Raw genomic sequence first — 22028 nt, 5'->3', positions numbered from 1 at the left:
GATTTTACACTTTTTGGATTTTTGTTTTTTGCTCCCCTTCTTCCCAGAGCCATAACTTTTTTATTTCAATATCAATATGGCTGTACGAGGTCTTGCTTTTTGCAGGACGAGTTGTACTTTTGAACGACACCATTGACTTTACAATATAGCGTACTGGAAAACAGGAAAAAAAAATCCAAGTGCGGTGAAACTGCAAAAGTGCAATTCCAAAATGTTTTTTGGGATTTTTTTTATTAACAATGTTTACCAAATGCTAAGACTGCAGAGACCCATAGAAACTATTCTCCCACAAAGTGACGCCACACACGGATATTTAAAATATAACTCTTTTATTTCTCTTTATAAATAACTTGTTAATATCAACTTCAATTTTCTCTTTTGGCTTAATAATTAAAGGTCGCAGCTTAAAACCGGCAACAATTTGCCAACCAATTGGGTGTAGGGAGATTGACTGCCTTCCGGACTCCCGATGCAGGTATCATCACCACCATCATAACCACCCATTCCGCCACGGAGTAGCCCGTGACACGAGCTACGACCCATCCAAAGAATGGAGCGCCTGAACCACGCCCTCTCTAAGCCCATCCAGGAAAATGTCCAAACCCACGTCATTGAGGTGAACCCCATCTGGCAGGAGAAAACCGGAGTTATCCCCTTCTAATCGATGGTGCCTCACCACCACACCGTTCTTAAACCTGATGAAGCGAGATATCCGCTGGTTTAGTGTGCGTCTGGACCTTTCCATGGCGCTCAGCTCCCTGGCACCTCGCCAGACAGATCTAGGGATCAACTCGGACCACACCAAACGCATCATTGGAAAAAAACCTGGGAGTTTGTCCAAATCGGCTCTCATCAGGGTCAACAGTTCGGCAAGAGGAAAAGAGGCCAGGTCGTTCCCTCCGGCATGGATAACCACCACTGTAGGTGAGGATGCTACTCTTGCGATACGAACAACTTCCGGCAGGACTTGTGACCACGTTAGACCTCTTGTTCCACGCCAGATGATGTCCATCCCTGTAAAGCCAAGCGAACGACCTCCTGGGCATAACTCCGCACGCCGTGCTGCCCAATATATGTAAGAATGGCCCACCAGCCATATGCTGGGCCGCATACCATCTGAAACCAGAAACAAAATCATTGTTAAGTAATATGAAAAATCGAACTGGAACAGCAGAGAGAAACGAACAAAAGGGAGGAAAAAACATCCGAAAAACACATAATAGCGCATTCTTGACAAAACTTATTGCAGCACTAATTTCGGCCTGATATATCTGGTAAAACAACGGGATCTCCATCTGCCCACCCTCTGGATCTCCGATTCAAAAAGACCCGCCCTGGAGGCTTCGGTTGCCGCGCCGATCCTAAATGAATGAGTACCAAAATCCGTCGCGGGTAAACCTAGGAACGCCAATGCCTGTCTAAGAATCGCTAGGAACTGGCACGTAAAAAGAGGAGAGCCGTTCTCGTGGATAAAAAATTGCGGCCCATTGCCCCTGATCTGCATGTAGCTTTTAATCAATGCTAATGGGCAAGTCGGTCCCTTGATGGCAAAAAGGGGGAACCAGATGCCCCTGCCTTCCTGGTCAGTTTTGGATCTGCGCACCCTCACCCGCAGCCCATCGTCACAGATCACTAGGTCTTCCAACTGCAGGCCGCCTGCCCTGCAGCGGGACGAGGGGAGGATCTCACTAACCCGCATCGCCCCGAAGAAAGCCAGGCTGAAAGCCGCTGAAATCAACGTAGCCTCGTAAGCGGAGTCGCAAACGGAGCCCGAGACCCTGACCAAATTGGACAGGAGAGTGAAAGAAATGGGCCTCCTTTGGTCACAGCGCGCGCTGGCACGACGCCAGGCTTTCAAAACCTGTGCAATCAAAAAATGTTTGGTAGTATCAGGCCAACCGCGCAGTTTAAAATGAAAAGCCACCCCCGATATGCGGTTGCGAGCCGCTGCTCCCGAAACCCCAGAAGCCTGTAAACGCGCTGGAAAAGCCAATGTAACCTGAAGTCTCAAGCAATCGGAGCTACCTACCGGTTTTTCGGCTGCTACCATGCACCACTCATCCCATGCCTTACCGTATGCTCTCCAGGTGGAAGGAGCGATGGAAGACCTTAACAGAGGAATCAGCTCTCCAGGGCATCCCAGACCGAATGCGGGCATCCCAGGATTTGCTGCTGTGCCCCCGGCTGCCGACCATATCGCACCTGTGAAACAGAACAAAGTTTAACATCCGTAACGCAGCCATTTATAATGTTATGGGAGTTCGCCTTTAACCATGTGTTGTTCTCCAAGCATTTTAACACCGCGATGACCTTTATGACTGGTAACGATGAAGATGAAAGGAAATTGAGGGCATGTATGGCCTTGTCCGATCTAAGCTGCAAGCGGACACGCTTGTTGCTCAAGAACTGGCCCCAAAGTTCCATGGCAGCCGCCAGGGGAAGTAGTTCCAGTAATACTGAGTTCTGTGTCCAGGCTCTGGCCACCCACGACTCGGGCCATGTGTCCGCGCACGTCTGGTCCCTAAACCTGACGCTGAAACCCACCGTGTCCACTGGGCCAAACCTGAGCCCCAAAATGTCACTGTCACATTCGTCTTCTTGAAAACACGTTTTGCCGTTGTAGGAAAAAAGAAAACGCTGCCATACGATCAAATCGCTGCGCAACTGCGCCGTTGACTCTGATCCTATGGTGCGGTTGCTTCACACCTTTCGTGGCCAAGATTAACCTGCGAGAGAAGATTCTGCCCATTGGCATAACCTTACAGGCGAAATTCAGGGAACCAAGGAGGGATTGCATTTGGACCAGGGTCACCTTACCGACCGCTAAACACCCCGCAATTAGGTCTAGCAATTTCGAGATCTTGTCTTGGGGCAACCTGAATTCCATGGCAACCGAGTCAATCTCGATCCCCAGGAACGTGATAACAGAGACAGGACCAATAGTTTTTTCCGGAGACAAAGGAACTCCGAAACGGGACATGACATCCTTAAATTGAACCAGGGCATGATGACACGCTTCTGAATTAGCCGGACCTACCAGCAAAAAGTCATCGAGGTAGTGCGTAATCGACGGCAAAAGCGTAACCTTGCGAGCTACCCATTCCAGAAATGTACTAAACATTTCGAAATAATGGCAAGAAATTGAGCATCCCATAGGCAGGCATGTATCGAAGTAGTATTTATCCTCGAACATGGCTCCTAACAGGTGGTAGCAATCCGGGTGAACCGGAAGCAGACGGAAATGCAGACTCAATATCTGATTTGGCCATGAAGGCGCCTGGTCCTGCTTTTCTGACCATTTCGACGGCTCTGTCGAAAGGTATATACGCAACCGCGGTGTCATCGTCGGGGATGCCGTCATTTACCGATCTGCCTTTTGGGTAGGACAGATGGTGGATAAGCCGGTACTTACCCGGCTCCTTCTTAGGGACAATGCCCAAAGGGGAAACCCGTAAGTTAGAAAAGGGGGGGGCCTCAAAAGGGCCTTGGAAGCGGCCTGCTCGAATCTCCTTATCCAATTTATCCTGTAAAATTGCTGGGAAATCCCTGGCCGATTTTAGATTGTTGGCAAACTGGGGTTTTCTTGAAAAAATAAAAGGAATGAAAAAACCGAAAGAAAAACCAAACATTAGCTGCGCCGCAGCCGATTTATTGGGGTACCTGGACAACCATGGTTCCATGCTTTTTACGCTCACCGGTGTCAGGTGGCTCACTCCCCGCGGATAACTTATTGCTGTTGGTTTTTTGAGGAGGTCTAGAGCATTTTGATGCAGAGTGGGGTCCCCCGCAGGCGGAGCATTCGTGCTTGTATTTGCACAAGCCGTAGAATTTGCAGTGGCCCTCGTTGAAGAGCCAACAAGTGCCTGGTCTACGTACGACTGCTGACCCTGCATTGTTGACCGGACCGGCGGGCGACCCGGGAAAGGGCTGCAGGGTCTTCTGAGCCATCATCAATCTCAACCATGAGTCGGTGGCTTTAACCCCCCACCCCAAATGTGGATTGACGGCGAGCCTGCGGCGAAAATCCTCGTCATATTTCCACCAGGCAGAACCGCCATGGGACTTATATGAACTGTAAATGCTGTCCATATAAATGAAAAGCTCGGAACATCGTTCCGGGTGCTTCTCCCCCATAACGCATCCTAAAACTGCGAAAGCCTGCAGCCAATTGTTGATAGTTTTGGCTACCTTCGGTTTTCTGTCGTAAACCCTCTCACCTACTCGTCTCTCCTTATCTACCGAGTGTTGCTCTGTGGATACGAGGGACCAAATGTCTATGAACTCGTTACCCCAAATTTGCTCCTTTACGCCAATATCTAGGTGTGACCCCAGTGGTGGGACACCGCAAAACAGGCCATCCTTGTAAATATCGGGGCGGGTGGGAGGGATTGGTTTTGGCTGCGCGACGGGTTGCAACAGCCTGGGATTTACAAAAATCCTGCCGCAGCTCGCGCTAAAAGGGGCCGCGCCTGCTACATTGCCCGTACTCCCCTTATCGCCGCCCCAAGCACCAGTAAAGGCGTACTCACCGGGTTGTGTACTGGGTTCCGAGCGACTCTGATCCTGAGGTACGTGGGAGGTAGCACCTCGCCGTTCGATCCGTGAAGTGGACCTGTGCTGCGATGCACCGTGATGACGGGACCGGCTGGATGAACTGTCCGAGGAGGATGGAGAGCGCCATCTAGACGCTCTGGACCGCCTGCTGTGATGGCTGGATCGGGACCTGTGGGAGTGTCCCCTGCTACCGTACCGTTCCCTACGCCTTTTCCGGTGGCGGCGGCCGTGCCCGGATGACGAAGACGAGGAGATGCTGCGCGCGGAGCGGTTACTCGCGCTCTGACTAACCAGAGCCGAGGTGCCAGCACCCTGTACGGGGGGTCCAACATCGGTTGCCATCGGCGATAAGCCTGCCGAGGCGTTCTGATGTTCTCCCATAAGAGATGCTAACTGCGGCTGGGCTATTTGACCCCCAGAAGCTGATTGATGGGGTGTTGAAAAAATTACAGGGAATGAAGGAAAAGGGGACTCAATTCTAACCCGTGTGCTCAACCCCTGACTGCTGTCCCATTATGGGTGCAGAATGCACTTGCTGTAGGGCCGCTGACCCCGACTCCCACCCCCTCCCAGTATAATTACCATTACCCCCCGAAGGTTGTGGGGTGGGGGAAAACAATTCCTGGGACTCCCCCCTTTCTTCATTCTCCTGTGACGACGCTGAAGCCGCTGAACCCTGAACTCCCCCCATGCTAACGACCGCCAGTGATTCCTGTGCAGTTGGGGTGCTTAAAGGCTGCAGCTGAGTGCTTCCTCCCCAAGGGATTAGTACGGCCGTAGGAGCGGAGCCGACACTATTCTGAATTCCCCCTTCCTGTGCCTGCCTGACCGTCCCCGCCGCGCTATGCCCCACATGTGAGGATGCGCGCGCGCTTGAGCCGCGCGCGCTCCTTTTTCAAATTAATGGCGGGCTCAGACGTGTCGGCGGCCGGGAGGTTCTGCCAGAACGCCGCCCGCCCGACCGCAACGCCTGGCTCGCTGCAGGGAGGGAGCCGCTCGCGGCCAATAGCGCCGCTAGCCAATCGCTACCCTCCCTGCTGATCTTCTCCCTCACCGCTTCCTGGAGCGGGTCCATATTACCGGCAGCCCCGAGACAGGTCCGGGTCCAAGTGAGGGGATCCGGAAGCAGCCTATGAACGCGCCCACCTCTTTTGAATGGGGCCCCGCCCATAGAAAGCCCGGCCCCCACCAGGAGCGCAGCGACGTCACCCCGTGGGAGACCGGGTGAGAGCCATGTAAAGGCTCAGCAGTCAGGGGACAGCGGGAATACCGCGGTGTCCCACAAACTGACCTGCCACTATGATTCTCCAGGTGAATACAAGTACTCAGATACCAAACACGTATAGCTTCTTTTTTTTATTTATGTGGTGAAAAAAAAAATCCAAAGTTTAGAAACAAAACCCCGCCATTTTCCAAGACCCGTAGCATTTCTATTTTTCAGGATCTGAGGCTGGTTGAGGGCTCAGGTTTTGCACAATGAGCTGACATTTTTTATTGATACAATTTTGGGGTAGATACAGTGTTTTGATCGCCCGGTATTGCATTTTATAGCAATGCTGTGGCAACCAAAAAAAACCCAAAACATTAATTCTGGCATTTTGATTTTTTTCTCATCATGCCGTTTACCGATCGGATTTTTTTTATTTCTTGACAGATCGGGCGTTTGTGAACGCAGATACACAATGTCAAGCACAATGCAGACCCCCTGCCACCCCATGATCATGTGACATAGGGACCTATGGGCGGGATTAGTGACGTGCTTCTGGTAAGCGCAAGTTAAATGTCGCTGTCAGAGATTGGCAGGGGCATTTAACTAGTTAACAGCTGCGGGTGGCTCGAGATTACACCTGCAGTTGTTAGGGGCACATGACAGAGGATCAAATCAGCTGTCATGTGCTGGAAAAGATGTGGGCATGGGGCATGAGTCTGCATCCAAGGGGGGGTACACGACCTATGGTGTGTATATATACACGTCATAGGTCGTAAAGGGGGTTACACTGCAGAAATGTCTGTTGACCCTTCAAATTGTCTCTTCAGAGAGGAAGAGGACTAGAACTCTAGGCCTCTTCCTCCTCAAATCAGCTGTCATGTGCCTGAAAACATGAGGACTCAGGACCGCAGCCCGCATGGAATGTAGGGACACAACCAATGACAGGAATACATCGTAAGTCGTGAAGGGGTTAAACACTAACTAGCTGAACCCCCTAAGCTCTATGTAGGAACCGGAAGTCTCTTCCCTGCATGAGTCATCACTGTAAAACCCATGGCAGGGGAGAGGAGGGAGCAGCTGGGTCAGGAGTTGAAGGGGGTGGGGGTGATGACTCATGCAGGGACAAGAGACTTCCTGATTCTACATAGAGAGGAGAAAAGAGAAGAATTAACTGGGTAGAAAAGCAAAATGAGCAATGGTAAGTACACAGTGCAGTATGATATGTTGACTGCAATACATTAAAAGGATAAAAAGTTTGATGGCAAAGCTTCTTTAGGGCACGTGATTGAACAGGGCAACTGACAGTTGGGCTCCGAGGAGCTCCTTAGGATACCGCATTATATAGGGATTCTGTAATTTCAGCAGATAGAGGGCAACCCATTGGTGGCACCCAGCATGCATGATGGCATGAGGTGGCTAATCAGTGACATGCACAAGGAGCTGTACAGAGGGGAGATCACAATCACATATTGCCATGTGGGTTTTTTCTTACCGTAGATATGGCCATCTGAACAGGTCTTAAGCAATAAAGGGCTTATATTACTTTGTTTAGGAGCACAGTTTTGTTTTTTTTATCATCAAAAAGAAAACGTTAGTCCAATCCACAAAACTGAGGATTTCCATTTGTGTGATAGAACGAACCTTTTCTGCAACATGATCATCATTCGCTTGAATGCTTCCAAATAGCTTGACACATAGAAGACAGGCATAGGAGTTGTCACATACACCATGGAGAGCAATGGAGGGGTCGCATGGGAAATGGTCGAACCTTGGGAAAAAGAATATGGTAATGGTTAATGAACGACCTATGGCAAATGACGCCCAATTCCCTTAGAATTGGGTACGTTCACATTGTGTGTGAGGTTCATTTAGAAACAAAAAGTTACTAAAAGGGAAGAGCCCTTTAATATTTTACCCCTCACAACACAATTAGTTGATTTAATATATATATATATATATATATATATATATATATATATATATATATATATTGGTTATGTAAAGAAAAAAAAAAAAGACAGTGACAAATAATCTTAAAGTAAAGACATATATGTGATCAACATTAGTTTCCAGACAATATTAAGTCAGAATATTCATCACAAAAATAAAACAAATTTCATGCTGGTTGGAACGATCATATCAAAGATGTGTAAAAACAAAATTTAGTTTCTTCCCCTTTCTTCTATGGGCAATAAGAAAAAAAAAAACTAAAAAAAAAAGCATTGGAAGCAAGAAAATAGGCAATAGTAAAAACTTGAGTGGCTATGACAAGGGCGAAATTATGATGGTTAGAAGACAGGGCCAGAATATTTCCAAAATTACAGGTCTTGTGTGCCGTCCTTTGTATACAATGGTTAATTCCTGCCAAAACTGGTCTTGGGGAAAAATAACCGATGCATCAGCCACGCAGTCCATTTCCTTTCATGAAACCCCCATTGAAGAAGCTGCACGCGAAACACGCGTCGGGGGCTTGGACAGCCTAATCAGGTCGTACACCACTTATTTACTTACATGTATATGTTATCTCATGGATACCTACGGCGGTGTTTAAGCACACTGGTGCACTAGAGGCGTTAACCCTTAGGGGATTTGGGCAGCCTAAGTACAGTAGGTCGTATACTATTATTTATACGTACTGTATATGCTTCTTTACTCTGATACCTAAGGATACTCAAGGTGCCGAAGCACACTGTTGCATTCATGACTCATGTTAATGTGGCACTTTCTTTATATGATGGGACCTATGTACTATATATTTAAGCACTATGCACTTTATTTAGATCTAATTAACTAGGATTTATACTGAGTAAATAGCGGTGAACATCAGTAAAGCTACCTATGTGGTATTATGATGACAGGAACAGCGCATGCTCGGCCAGCTGATCGGCTCCTGGGGAGGATACAATGGAATAAAGCCAGGGAGCATACTTCAGAAGATGAAAGTTTGCTATTTTTTGAATGGAGCATCACTTTTAATAACTGTAAATTGCAAAACCATTTATTTCCACCTTTTCTGCTTACTTAAGTTTATTCTTTATGGTGGCACAATCCCTTTAAGAAAAAATAATTCTAAAAAATGGAGAATACAAGTATTTGCTAGCACAGAAGCGTCTAGAGAGCCGACAGATCCTCAAATAATCTGACCTTTGGGAAGCCCACCTGTATGGATATGTGAAAATATATTCACTGTCTCTAAAAGTTCCTCTGAATTCTATGAAGGGCGCCGGCCCTAAAGTGAAAGTAAAAGCACAGCGGTGACGTCACCGCTCTGCTGTTAGGGCCGGCGCTCACACAGTACAGGAAGCGGACGCCGGGGGACGCGCAGGTGAGCATGTACTGTTTGTTATTTTTACTTTTACGCTGGTAACCAGGGTAAACATCGGGTTACTAAGCGCGGCCCTGCGCTTAGCAACCCGATGTTTACCCTGGTTACCCGGGGACCTCGGCATCGTTGGTCGCTGGAGAGCGGTCTGTGTGACAGCTCTCCAGCGACCAAACAGCGATGCTGCAGCGATCGGCATCGTTGTCGCTATCGCTGCAGCGTCGCTTCGTGTGAAGGTACCTTTAGTGATGGGGCAGCCTCTGCCTTGTAATCTTATTCCTTTCGCATACAATGAGCATTGCACATTACAAAACAATAGGAACATTTCCATGGACGTCCGTCCAGCTGTGATAGTGACATGTGGCATCTCGGCAGCACACCTTTAATGACAATTGCTCGCTTCAAGTGATTCCTGGCAGACATGTGTTTCAGGCATTCATCCCTCTGGTAAAACAGCAGAAAACAGCTCGGACAGGAGGGTATGTGTGTTTCATGGCCATCAGCCAACTTTGCCTAGAAGAAAGTAAATATGAAACCAGCACGTCAAGAAGTAAGCCCACTCACTAGTTAGCAATGGAAAAATAAAGTGATCATTTGTGCGCACACTGTCCGGTTTCGGCTCCTTATCCAGCACGGGTGGGAGGTCACAAACTAGATTCTCATCCATTTCCCTTAACAACACTATACCCCATCTTCAGATGGAGTGAGCGGTCACACTGAGTGCGTAGTTGTGGTCATGTGCCAACTAGGCTCATCAGCTCCTCTCAATAGCGCTGTTGAAAAAAGCGGCAGAAAATGGAGGAAAATCCCATTGGTGAGCGCACACTGTCATGATTGGGCAGTCTGCAGTCTCTTAGCCCCTTCTTGATCTTGGGATTTTACACTTTTTGGATTTTTGTTTTTTGCTCCCCTTCTTCCCAGAGCCATAACTTTTTTATTTCAATATCAATATGGCTGTACGAGGTCTTGCTTTTTGCAGGACGAGTTGTACTTTTGAACGACACCATTGACTTTACAATATAGCGTACTGGAAAACAGGAAAAAAAAATCCAAGTGCGGTGAAACTGCAAAAGTGCAATTCCAAAATGTTTTTTGGGATTTTTTTATTAACAATGTTTACCAAATGCTAAGACTGCAGAGACCCATAGAAACTATTCTCCCACAAAGTGATGCCACACACGGATATTTAAAATATAACTCTTTTATTTCTCTTTATAAATAACTTGTTAATATCAACTTCAATTTTCTCTTTTGGCTTAATAATTAAAGGTCGCAGCTTAAAACCGGCAACAATTTGCCAACCAATTGGGTGTAGGGAGATTGACTGCCTTCCGGACTCCCGATGCAGGTATCATCACCACCATCATAACCACCCATTCCGCCACGGAGTAGCCCGTGACACGAGCTACGACCCATCCAAAGAATGGAGCGCCTGAACCACGCCCTCTCTAAGCCCATCCAGGAAAATGTCCAAACCCGCGTCATTGAGGTGAACCCCATCTGGCAGGAGAAAACCGGAGTTATCCCCTTCTAATCGATGGTGCCTCACCACCACACCGTTCTTAAACCTGATGGAGCGAGATATCCGCTGGTTTAGTGTGCGTCTGGACCTTTCCATGGCGCTCAGCTCCCTGGCACCTCGCCAGACAGATCTAGGGATCAACTCGGACCACACCAAATGCATCATTGGAAAAAAACCTGGGAGTTTGTCCAAATCGGCTCTCATCAGGGTCAACAGTTCGGCAAGAGGAAAAGAGGCCAGGTCGTTCCCTCCGGCATGGATAACCACCACTGTAGGTGAGGATGCTACTCTTGCGATACGAACAACTTCAGGCAGGACTTGTGACCACGTTAGACCTCTTGTTCCACGCCAGATGATGTCCATCCCTGTAAAGCCAAGCGAACGACCTCCTGGGCATAACTCCGCACGCCGTGCTGCCCAATATATGTAAGAATGGCCCACCAGCCATATGCTGGGCCGCATACCATCTGAAACCAGAAACAAAATCATTGTTAAGTAATATGAAAAATCGAACTGGAACAGCAGAGAGAAACGAACAAAAGGGAGGAAAAAACATCCGAAAAACACATAATAGCGCATTCTTGACAAAACTTATTGCAGCACTAATTTCGGCCTGATATATCTGGTAAAACAACGGGATCTCCATCTGCCCACCCTCTGGATCTCCGATTCAAAAAGACCCGCCCTGGAGGCTTCGGTTGCCGCGCCGATCCTAAATGAATGAGTACCAAAATCCGTCGCGGGTAAACCTAGGAACGCCAATGCCTGTCTAAGAATCGCTAGGAACTGGCACGTAAAAAGAGGAGAGCCGTTCTCGTGGATAAAAAATTGCGGCCCATTGCCCCTGATCTGCATGTAGCTTTTAATCAATGCTAATGGGCAAGTCGGTCCCTTGATGGCAAAAAGGGGGAACCAGATGCCCCTGCCTTCCTGGTCAGTTTTGGATCTGCGCACCCTCACCCGCAGCCCATCGTCACAGATCACTAGGTCTTCCAACTGCAGGCCGCCTGCCCTGTAGCGGGACGAGGGGAGGATCTCACTAACCCGCATCGCCCCGAAGAAAGCCAGGCTGAAAGCCGCTGAAATCAACGTAGCCTCGTAAGCGGAGTCGCAAACGGAGCCCGAGACCCTGACCAAATTGGACAGGAGAGTGAAAGAAATGGGCCTCCTTTGGTCACAGCGCGCGCTGGCACGACGCCAGGCTTTCAAAACCTGTGCAATCAAAAAATGTTTGGTAGTATCAGGCCAACCGCGCAGTTTAAAATGAAAAGCCACCCCCGATATGCGGTTGCGAGCCGCTGCTCCCGAAACCCCAGAAGCCTGTAAACGCGCTAGAAAAGCCAATGTAACCTGAAGTCTCAAGCAATCGGAGCTACCTACCGGTTTTTCGGCTGCTACCATGCACCACTCATCCCATGCCTTACCGTATGCTCTCCAGGTGGAAGGAGCGATGGAAGACCTTAACAGAGGAATCAGCTCTCCAGGGCATCCCAGACCGAATGCGGGCATCCCAGGATTTGCTGCTGTGCCCCCGGCTGCCGACCATATCGCACCTGTGAAACAGAACAAAGTTTAACATCCGTAACGCAGCCATTTATAATGTTATGGGAGTTCGCCTTTAACCATGTGTTGTTCTCCAAGCATTTTAACACCGCGATGACCTTTATGACTGGTAACGATGAAGATGAAAGGAAATTGAGGGCATGTATGGCCTTGTCCGATCTAAGCTGCAAGCGGACACGCTTGTTGCTCAAGAACTGGCCCCAAAGTTCCATGGCAGCCGCCAGGGGAAGTAGTTCCAGTAATACTGAGTTCTGTGTCCAGGCTCTGGCCACCCACGACTCGGGCCATGTGTCAGCGCACGTCTGGTCCCTAAACCTGACGCTGAAACCCACCGTGTTCACTGGGCCAAACCTGAGCCCCAAAATGTCACTGTCACATTCGTCTTCTTGAAAACATGTTTTGCCGTTGTAGGAAAAAAGAAAACGCTGCCATACGATCAAATCGCTGCGCAACTGCGCCGTGACTCTGATCCTTTGGTGCGGTTGCTTCACACCTTTCGTGGCCAAGATTAACCTGCGAGAGAAGATTCTGCCCATTGGCATAACCTTACAGGCGAAATTCAGGGAACCAAGGAGGGATTGCATTTGGACCAGGGTCACCTTACCGACCGCTAAACACCCCGCAATTAGGTCTAGCAATTTCGAGATCTTGTCTTGGGGCAACCTGAATTCCATGGCAACCGAGTCAATCTCGATCCCCAGGAACGTGATAACAGAGACAGGACCAATAGTTTTTTCCGGAGACAAAGGAACTCCGAAACGGGACATGACATCCTTAAATTGAACCAGGGCATGATGACACGCTTCTGAATTAGCCGGACCTACCAGCAAAAAGTCATCGAGGTAGTGCGTAATCGACGGCAAAAGCGTAACCTTGCGAGCTACCCATTCCAGAAATGTACTAAACATTTCGAAATAATGGCAAGAAATTGAGCATCCCATAGGCAGGCATGTATCGAAGTAGTATTTATCCTCGAACATGGCTCCTAACAGGTGGTAGCAATCCGGGTGAACCGGAAGCAGACGGAAATGCAGACTCAATATCTGATTTGGCCATGAAGGCGCCTGGTCCTGCTTTTCTGACCATTTCGACGGCTCTGTCGAAAGGTATATACGCAACCGCGGTGTCATCGTCGGGGATGCCGTCATTTACCGATCTGCCTTTTGGGTAGGACAGATGGTGGATAAGCCGGTACTTACCCGGCTCCTTCTTAGGGACAATGCCCAAAGGGGAAACCCGTAAGTTAGAAAAGGGGGGGGCCTCAAAAGGGCCTTGGAAGCGGCCTGCTCGAATCTCCTTATCCAATTTATCCTGTAAAATTGCTGGGAAATCCCTGGCCGATTTTAGATTGTTGGCAAACTGGGGTTTTCTTGAAAAAATAAAAGGAATGAAAAAACCGAAAGAAAAACCAAACATTAGCTGCGCCGCAGCCGATTTATTGGGGTACCTGGACAACCATGGTTCCATGCTTTTTACGCTCACCGGTGTCAGGTGGCTCACTCCCCGCGGATAACTTATTGCTGTTGTTTTTTTGAGGAGGTCTAGAGCATTTTGATGCAGAGTGGGGTCCCCCGCAGGCGGAGCATTCGTGCTTGTATTTGCACAAGCCGTAGAATTTGCAGTGGCCCTCGTTGAAGAGCCAACAAGTGCCTGGTCTACGTACGACTGCTGACCCTGCATTGTTGACCGGACCGGCGGGCGACCCGGGAAAGGGCTGCAGGGTCTTCTGAGCCATCATCAATCTCAACCATGAGTCGGTGGCTTTAACCCCCCACCCCAAATGTGGATTGACGGCGAGCCTGCGGCGAAAATCCTCGTCATATTTCCACCAGGCAGAACCGCCATGGGACTTATATGAACTGTAAATGCTGTCCATATAAATGAAAAGCTCGGAACATCGTTCCGGGTGCTTCTCCCCCATAACGCATCCTAAAACTGCGAAAGCCTGCAGCCAATTGTTGATAGTTTTGGCTACCTTCGGTTTTCTGTCGTAAACCCTCTCACCTACTCGTCTCTCCTTATCTACCGAGTGTTGCTCTGTGGATACGAGGGACCAAATGTCTATGAACTCGTTACCCCAAATTTGCTCCTTTACGCCAATATCTGTGACCCCAGTGGTGGGACACCGCAAAACAGGCCATCCTTGTAAATATCGGGGCGGGTGGGAGGGATTGGTTTTGGCTGCGCGACGGGTTGCAACAGCCTGGGATTTACGAAAATCCTGCCGCAGCTCGCGCTAAAAGGGGCCGCGCCTGCTACATTGCCCGTACTCCCCTTATCGCCGCCCCAAGCACCAGTAAAGGCGTACTCACCGGGTTGTGTACTGGGTTCCGAGCGACTCTGATCCTGAGGTACGTGGGAGGTAGCACCTCGCCGTTCGATCCGTGAAGTGGACCTGTGCTGCGATGCACCGTGATGACGGGACCGGCTGGATGAACTGTCCGAGGAGGATGGAGAGCGCCATCTAGACGCTCTGGACCGCCTGCTGTGATGGCTGGATCGGGACCTGTGGGAGTGTACCCTGCTACCGTACCGTTCCCTACGCCTTTTCCGGTGGCGGCGGCCGTGCCCGGATGACGAAGACGAGGAGATGCTGCGCGCGGAGCGGTTACTCGCGCTCTGACTAACCAGAGCCGAGGTGCCAGCACCCTGTACGGGGGGTCCAACATCGGTTGCCATCGGCGATAAGCCTGCCGAGGCGTTCTGATGTTCTCCCATAACAGATGCTAACTGCGGCTGGGCTATTTGACCCCCAGAAGCTGATTGATGGGGTGTTGAAAAAATTACAGGGAATGAAGGAAAAGGGGACTCAATTCTAACCCCTGTGTGCCCAACCCCTGACTGCTGTCCCATTATGGGTGCAGAATGCACTTGCTGTAGGGCCGCTGACCCCGACTCCCGCCCCCTCCCAGTATAATTACCATTACCCCCCGAAGGTTGTGGGGTGGGGGAAAACAATTCCTGGGACTCCCCCCTTTCTTCATTCTCCTGTGACGACGCTGAAGCCGCTGAACCCTGAACTCCCCCCATGCTAACGACCGCCAGTGATTCCTGTGCAGTTGGGGTGCTTAAAGGCTGCAGCTGAGTGCTTCCTCCCCAAGGGATTAGTACGGCCGTAGGAGCGGAGCCGACACTATTCTGAATTCCCCCTTCCTGTGCCTGCCTGACCGTCCCCGCCGCGCTATGCCCCACATGTGAGGATGCGCGCGCGCTTGAGCCGCGCGCGCTCCTTTTTCAAATTAATGGCGGGCTCAGACGTGTCGGCGGCCGGGAGGTTCTGCCAGAACGCCGCCCGCCCGACCGCAACGCCTGGCTCGCTGCAGGGAGGGAGCCGCTCGCGGCCAATAGCGCCGCTAGCCAATCGCTACCCTCCCTGCTGATCTTCTCCCTCACCGCTTCCTGGAGCGGGTCCATATTACCGGCAGCCCCGAGACAGGTCCGGGTCCAAGTGAGGGGATCCGGAAGCAGCCTATGAACGCGCCCACCTCTTTTGAATGGGGCCCCGCCCATAGAAAGCCCGGCCCCCACCAGGAGCGCAGCGACGTCACCCCGTGGGAGACCGGGTGAGAGCCATGTAAAGGCTCAGCAGTCAGGGGACAGCGGGAATACCGCGGTGTCCCACAAACTGACCTGCCACTATGATTCTCCAGGTGAATACAAGTACTCAGATACCAAACACGTATAGCTTCTTTTTTTTATTTATGTGGTGAAAAAAAAAAATCCAAAGTTTAGAAACAAAACCCCGCCATTTTCCAAGACCCGTAGCATTTCTATTTTTCAGGATCTGGGGCTGGTTGAGGGCTCAGGTTTTGCACAATGAGCTGACATTTTTTATTGATACAATTTTGGGGTAGATACAGTGTTTTGATCGCCCGGTATTGCATTTTATAGCAATGCTGTGGCAACCAAAAAAAAACCAAAACATTAATTCTGGCATTTTGATTTTTTTCTCATTATGCCGTTTACCGATCGGATTTTTTTTATTTCTTGACAGATCGGGCGTTTGTGAACGCAGATACACAATGTCAAGCACAATGCAGACCCCCTGCCACCCCATGATCATGTGACATAGGGACCTATGGGCGGGATTAGTGACGTGCTTCTGGTAAGCGCAAGTTAAATGTCGCTGTCAGAGATTGGCAGGGGCATTTAACTAGTTAACAGCTGCGGGTGGCTCGAGATTACACCTGCAGTTGTTAGGGGCACATGACAGAGGATCAAATCAGCTGTCATGTGCTGGAAAAGATGTGGGCATGGGGCATGAGTCTGCATCCAAGGGGGGGTACACAACCTATGGTGTGTATATATACACGTCATAGGTCGTAAAGGGGGTTACACTGCAGAAATGTCTGTTGACCCTTCAAATTGTCTCTTCAGAGAGGAAGAGGACTAGAACTCTAGGCCTCTTCCTCCTCAAATCAGCTGTCATGTGCCTGAAAACATGAGGACTCAGGACCGCAGCCCGCATGGAATGCAGGGACACAACCAATGACAGGAATACATCGTAAGTCGTGAAGGGGTTAAACACTAACTAGCTGAACCCCCCTAAGCTCTATGTAGGAACCGGAAGTCTCTTCCCTGCATGAGTCATCACTGTAAAACCCATGGCAGGGGAGAGGAGGGAGCAGCTGGGTCAGGAGTTGAAGGGGGTGGGGGTGATGACTCATGCAGGGACAAGAGACTTCCTGATTCTACATAGAGAGGAGAAAAGAGAAGAATTAACTGGGTAGAAAAGCAAAATGAGCAATGGTAAGTACACAGTGCAGTATGATATGTTGACTGCAATACATTAAAAGGATAAAAAGTTTGATGGCAAAGCTTCTTTAGGGCACGTGATTGAACAGGGCAACTGACAGTTGGGCTCCGAGGAGCTCCTTAGGATACCGCATTATATAGGGATTCTGTAATTTCAGCAGATAGAGGGTAACCCATTGGTGGCACCCAGCAGGCATGATGGCATGAGGTGGCTAATCAGTGACATGCACAAGGAGCTGTACAGAGGGGAGATCACAATCACATATTGCCATGTGGGTTTTTCCTTACCGTAGATATGGCCATCTTAACAGGTCTTAAGCAATAAAGGGTTTATATTACTTTGTTTAGGAGCACAGTTTGTTTTTTTTTATCATCAAAAAGAAAACGTTAGTCCAATCCACAAAACTGAGGATTTCCATTTGTGTGATAGAACGAACCTTTTCTGCAACATGATCATCATTCGCTTGAATGCTTCCAAATAGCTTGACACATAGAAGACAGGCATAGGAGTTGTCACATACACCATGGAGAGCAATGGAGGGGTCGCAGGGGGAATGGTCGAACCTTGGGAAAAAGAATATGGTAATGGTTAATGAACGCCCTATGGCAAATGACGCCCAATTCCCTTATAATTGGGTACGTTCACATTGTGTGTGAGGTTCATTTAGAAACAAAAAGTTACTAAAAGGAAAGAGCCCTTTAATATTTTACCCCTCACAACACAATTAGTTGATTTATTATATATATATATTGGTTATGTAAAGAAAAAAGAAAAAAAAAAAAAAGACGGTGACAAATAATCTTAAAATAAAGACATATATGTGATCAACATTAGTTTCCAGACAATATTAAGTCAGAATATTCATCACAAAAATAAAACAAATTTCATGCTGGTTGGAACGATCATATCAGAGATGTGTAAAAACAAAATTTAGTTTCTTCCCCTTTCTTCTATGGGCAATAAGAAAAAAAAAAACTAAAAAAATAGCATCGGAAGCAAGAAAATAGGCAAGAGTAAAAACTTGAGTGGCTATGACAAGTGCGAAATTATGATGGTTAGAAGACAGGGCCAGAATATTTCCAAAATTACAGGTCTTGTATGCCGTCCTTTGTATACAATGGTTAATTCCTGCCAAAACTGGTCTTGGGGAAAAATAACCGATGCATCAGCCACGCAGTCCATTTCCTTTACGCGAACAAGGAGTGGAGGTTCCAAGGTGTCCAATTCCAAAAAAAGGCTAAATGTTGTGAAAGGTATAGAAAATCTGACAGCAGGTGTTTGTTATGTAATCTGAGAACAGCATGATGTAGAGGCAGAGACCTTGATTCCAGGGATGTATCATTACTGGGCTGCCTCTAGCAGTTGTCTGAATACTAAGCTCGTATAATCCCACTCACACCACTGATTTGCAGCTTTGTACACTGCATAGGCAGAAAGCTGCCAAGCAGTGGTAGGCGTGGGGTTCTACAGAGCAGAAAGAGACTACATGCCATGCGACAACTAGTCCTGTAGTGATAATACTCTGCTGATAAAACACTGATTTTATTGAACCTGCAACTAACAGCCTAGTAAAAAATCCAAATAGAAAGCAGAAGCAGATGCCAAGAAGTAAAATACATCAATTTTATTAACACAAGAATCTAAAATGGTACACGACCAAGTAAAAGATGGAGATACAATACAGATAGGACTGCCCAGTCACATAGTACACCCACTGGTAACAAATATCATAATGAGCAACTTTTCCCTCAAATTCTCAATACAAATCCATTCATGGCCCTTTTGTGGTAAGTAGATTAATCTGCATCTCAAGCTAAAGTAATATCTGATAATATACACATACTTATGCCAAGAGGATAATCAATTTTTAATACACTTAATATAAAGTATGTACACTGGCGCCTAGTCACCTGAAAGGGTAGAGTGGAGTGCTGTGGGAGCTGCAAGTGGTTGCAACAGGTTCTGTGCCAACCCTGTTAACCCCTTAATCCCGTATGACGTACTATACCGTCGAGGTGGGGTGGGCCTTAATTCCCGGTGACGGTATAGTACGTCATACGCGATCGGCCGCGCTCACGGGGGGAGCGCGGCCGATCGCGGCCGGGTGTCGGCTGCATATCGCAGCTGACATCCGGCACTATGTGCCAGGAGCGGTCACGGACCGCCCCCAGCACATTAACCCCCGGCACACCGCGATCAAACATGATCGCGGTGTACCGGCGGTACAGGGAAGCATCGCGCAGGGAGAGGGCTCCCTGCGTGCTTCCCTGAGACGATCGGTACAAGGTGATGTACTCACCTCGTACCGAACGTCTTCTCCCTGCAGGCCCCGGATCCAAAATGGCCGAGGGGCTGTATCCGGGTCCTGCAGGGAGCACTTCCGGGTCGGAGCAGGCAGCAGATGAAAGCTGCAGCCTGCTCCGATGAAAGTATGATCGCCGATCTGATAGAGTGCTGTGCACACTATCAGATCTGTGATCTGTGATGTCCCCCCCTGGGACAAAGTAAAAAAGTAAAAAAAAAAATTTCCACATGTGTAAAAAAAAATAAAAAAAAATTCCTAAATAAATAATAATAAAAAAAAAATATTATTCCCATAAATACATTTCTTTATCTAAAAAAAACAAACAAAAACAATAAAAGTACACATATTTAGTATCGCCGCGTCCGTAACGACCCAACCTATAAAACTGGCCCACTAGTTAACCCCTTCAGTAAACACCGTAAGAAAAAAAAAAAAAAAACACGAGGCAAAAAACAACGCTTTATTACCATACCGCCGAACAAAAAGTGGAATAACACGCGATCAAAAAGACGGATATAAATAACCATGTTACCGCTGAAAACGTCATCTTGTCCCGCAAAAAACGAGCCGCCATACAGCATCATCAGCAAAATAATAAAAAAGTTATAGTCCTCAGAATAAAGCGATGCCAAAATAATTATTTTTTCTATAAAATAGTTTTTATCGTATAAAAGCGTCAAAACATAAAAAAATGATATAAATGAGGTATCGCTGTAATCGTACTGACCCGACGAATAAAACTGCTTTATCAATTTTACCAAGCGCAGAACGGTATAAACGCCTCTCCCAAAAGAAATTCATGAATAGCTGGTTTTTGGTTATTCTGCCTCACATAAATCGGAATAAAAAGTGATAAAAAATGGTCACGTGTCCGAAAATGTTACCAATAAAAACGTCAACTCGTCCCGCAAAAAACAAGACCTCACATGACTCTGTGGACCAAAATGTGGAAAAATTATAGGTCTCAAAATGTGGAGACGCAAAAACTTTTTTGCTATAAAAAGCGTCTTTTAGTCTGGTTTCACACTTGCGTTTTTATCTGCATGCGTTTTTTTTAAAAACCGCATGTGTGAAAAAATGCATGTAAACGCGGTAAAACGCATGCGTTTTTATAGAAAAACACAAGAAAACAAGAAAAAAACAAAAAACCCTAACCCTACCCCTAACCTGAAATACGTGGCACTGAAATACGTGGCACTGAAATATACATTTATATACGTATATACGTATATAAGTGCCACGATATTTCAGTGGCCACGTATATAAGTGCCACGTATTTAAGTGCCACGTATTTACGTGCCACGTATTTACGTGCCACGTATTTACGTGCCACGTATTTTTCAGTGCCTGAAATACGTGGCACTGAAATACGTGGCACTGAAATATCGTGGCACTGAAATATCGTGGCACTGAAGTATTTACGTGCCACGTATTTTTCAGTGCCTGAAATACGTGGCACTGAAATACATGGCACTGAAATACGTGGCACTGAAATATCGTGGCACTGAAATATCGTGGCACTGAAGTATTTACGTGCCACGTATTTTTCAGTGCCTGAAATACGTGGCACTGAAATACGTGGCACTGAAATACGTGGCACTGAAATATCGTGGCACTGAAATACGTGGCACTGAAATACGTGGCTCTTAAATACGTGGCTCTTAAATACGTGGCACTTATATACGTGGCACTTATATACGTGGCACTTATATACGTGGCACTTATATACGTGGCACTTATATACGTGGCACTTATGACTGTCAGAAAATGTTCAGTAAACGGTTAGGGGTGAGGTTAGGGGTAGGGTTTCAGGTAGAATTGGGGAGTTTCCACTGTTCAGGCACATCAGGGGCTCTCGAAACGCGACATGGCGTCCAATCTCAATTCCAGCCAATTCTGCGTTGAAAAAGTAAAACAGTGCTCCTTCCCTTCCGAGCTCTCCCGTGCGTCCAAAAAGGGGTTTACCCCAACATATGGGGTATCAGCGTACTAGGGACAAATTGAACAACAACTTCTGGGGTCCAAGTTCTCTTGTTATCCTTGGGAAAATAAAAATTTGGGGGGCTAAAAATCATTTTTGTGGGAAAAAAATATGTTTTATTTTCACGGCTCTGCGTTGTAAACTGTAGTGAAACACTTGGGGGTTCAAAGTTCTTACAACACATCTAGATAAGTTCCTTGGGAGGTCTAGTTTCCAATATGGGGTCACTTGTGGGGGGTTTGTACTATTTGGGTACATCAGGGGCTCTGCAAATGCAACGTGACGCCTGCAGACCAATCCATTTAAGTCTGCATTCCAAATGGCGCTCCTTCCCTTCCGAGCTCTGTCATGCGCCCAAACAGTGGTTCCCCCCCACATAGGGGGTATCAGCGTACTCAGGACAAATTGGACAACAACTTTTAGGGTCCAATTTATCCTGATACCCTTGTGAAAATACAAAACTGGGGGCTAAAAAATCATTTTTGTGAAAAAAAAAAAAAAAATTATTTTCACGGCTCTGCGTTATAAACTGTAGTGAAACACTTGGGGGTTCAAAGTTCTCACAACACATCTAGATAAGTTCCTTGGGGGGTCTAGTTTCCAATATGGGGTCACTTGTGGGGGGTTTGTACTGTTTGGGTACATCAGGGGCTCTGCAAATGCAACGTGACGCCTGCAGACCAATCCATTTAAGTCTGCATTCCAAATGGCGCTCCTTCCCTTCCGAGCTCTGTCATGCGCCCAAACAGTGGTTCCCCCCCACATAAAGGGTATAAGCGTACTCAGGACAAATTGGACAACAACTTTTAGGGTCC

General features: G+C 47.8%; 1 protein-coding gene across 1 annotated transcript in view; it reads right to left on the bottom strand.

Annotated features, from left to right (window-relative positions):
• LOC143766085 (coilin-like) overlaps window positions 1–19166 on the bottom strand; it is an 833506-nt gene extending 814340 nt beyond the window's left edge. Inside the window, exons 1-2 of the transcript XR_013213523.1 lie at window positions 17364–19166; window positions 9467–9599 (exon numbers count right to left, since the gene is read on the bottom strand). The gene's annotated coding sequence lies outside the window, so the exon portion shown is untranslated. The remainder of the gene's footprint in view (window positions 1–9466; window positions 9600–17363) is intronic.
• Between the last annotated feature and the right edge of the window lie 2862 nt (window positions 19167–22028).

This window comes from Ranitomeya variabilis, chromosome 4 (assembly GCF_051348905.1).
Source record: "Ranitomeya variabilis isolate aRanVar5 chromosome 4, aRanVar5.hap1, whole genome shotgun sequence".
NCBI classification, from domain to species: Eukaryota; Metazoa; Chordata; class Amphibia; order Anura; family Dendrobatidae; genus Ranitomeya; species Ranitomeya variabilis.
The sequence above is the reverse complement of the archived record's forward strand: the minus strand, read 5'-3'. Positions and strand labels throughout refer to the sequence as shown.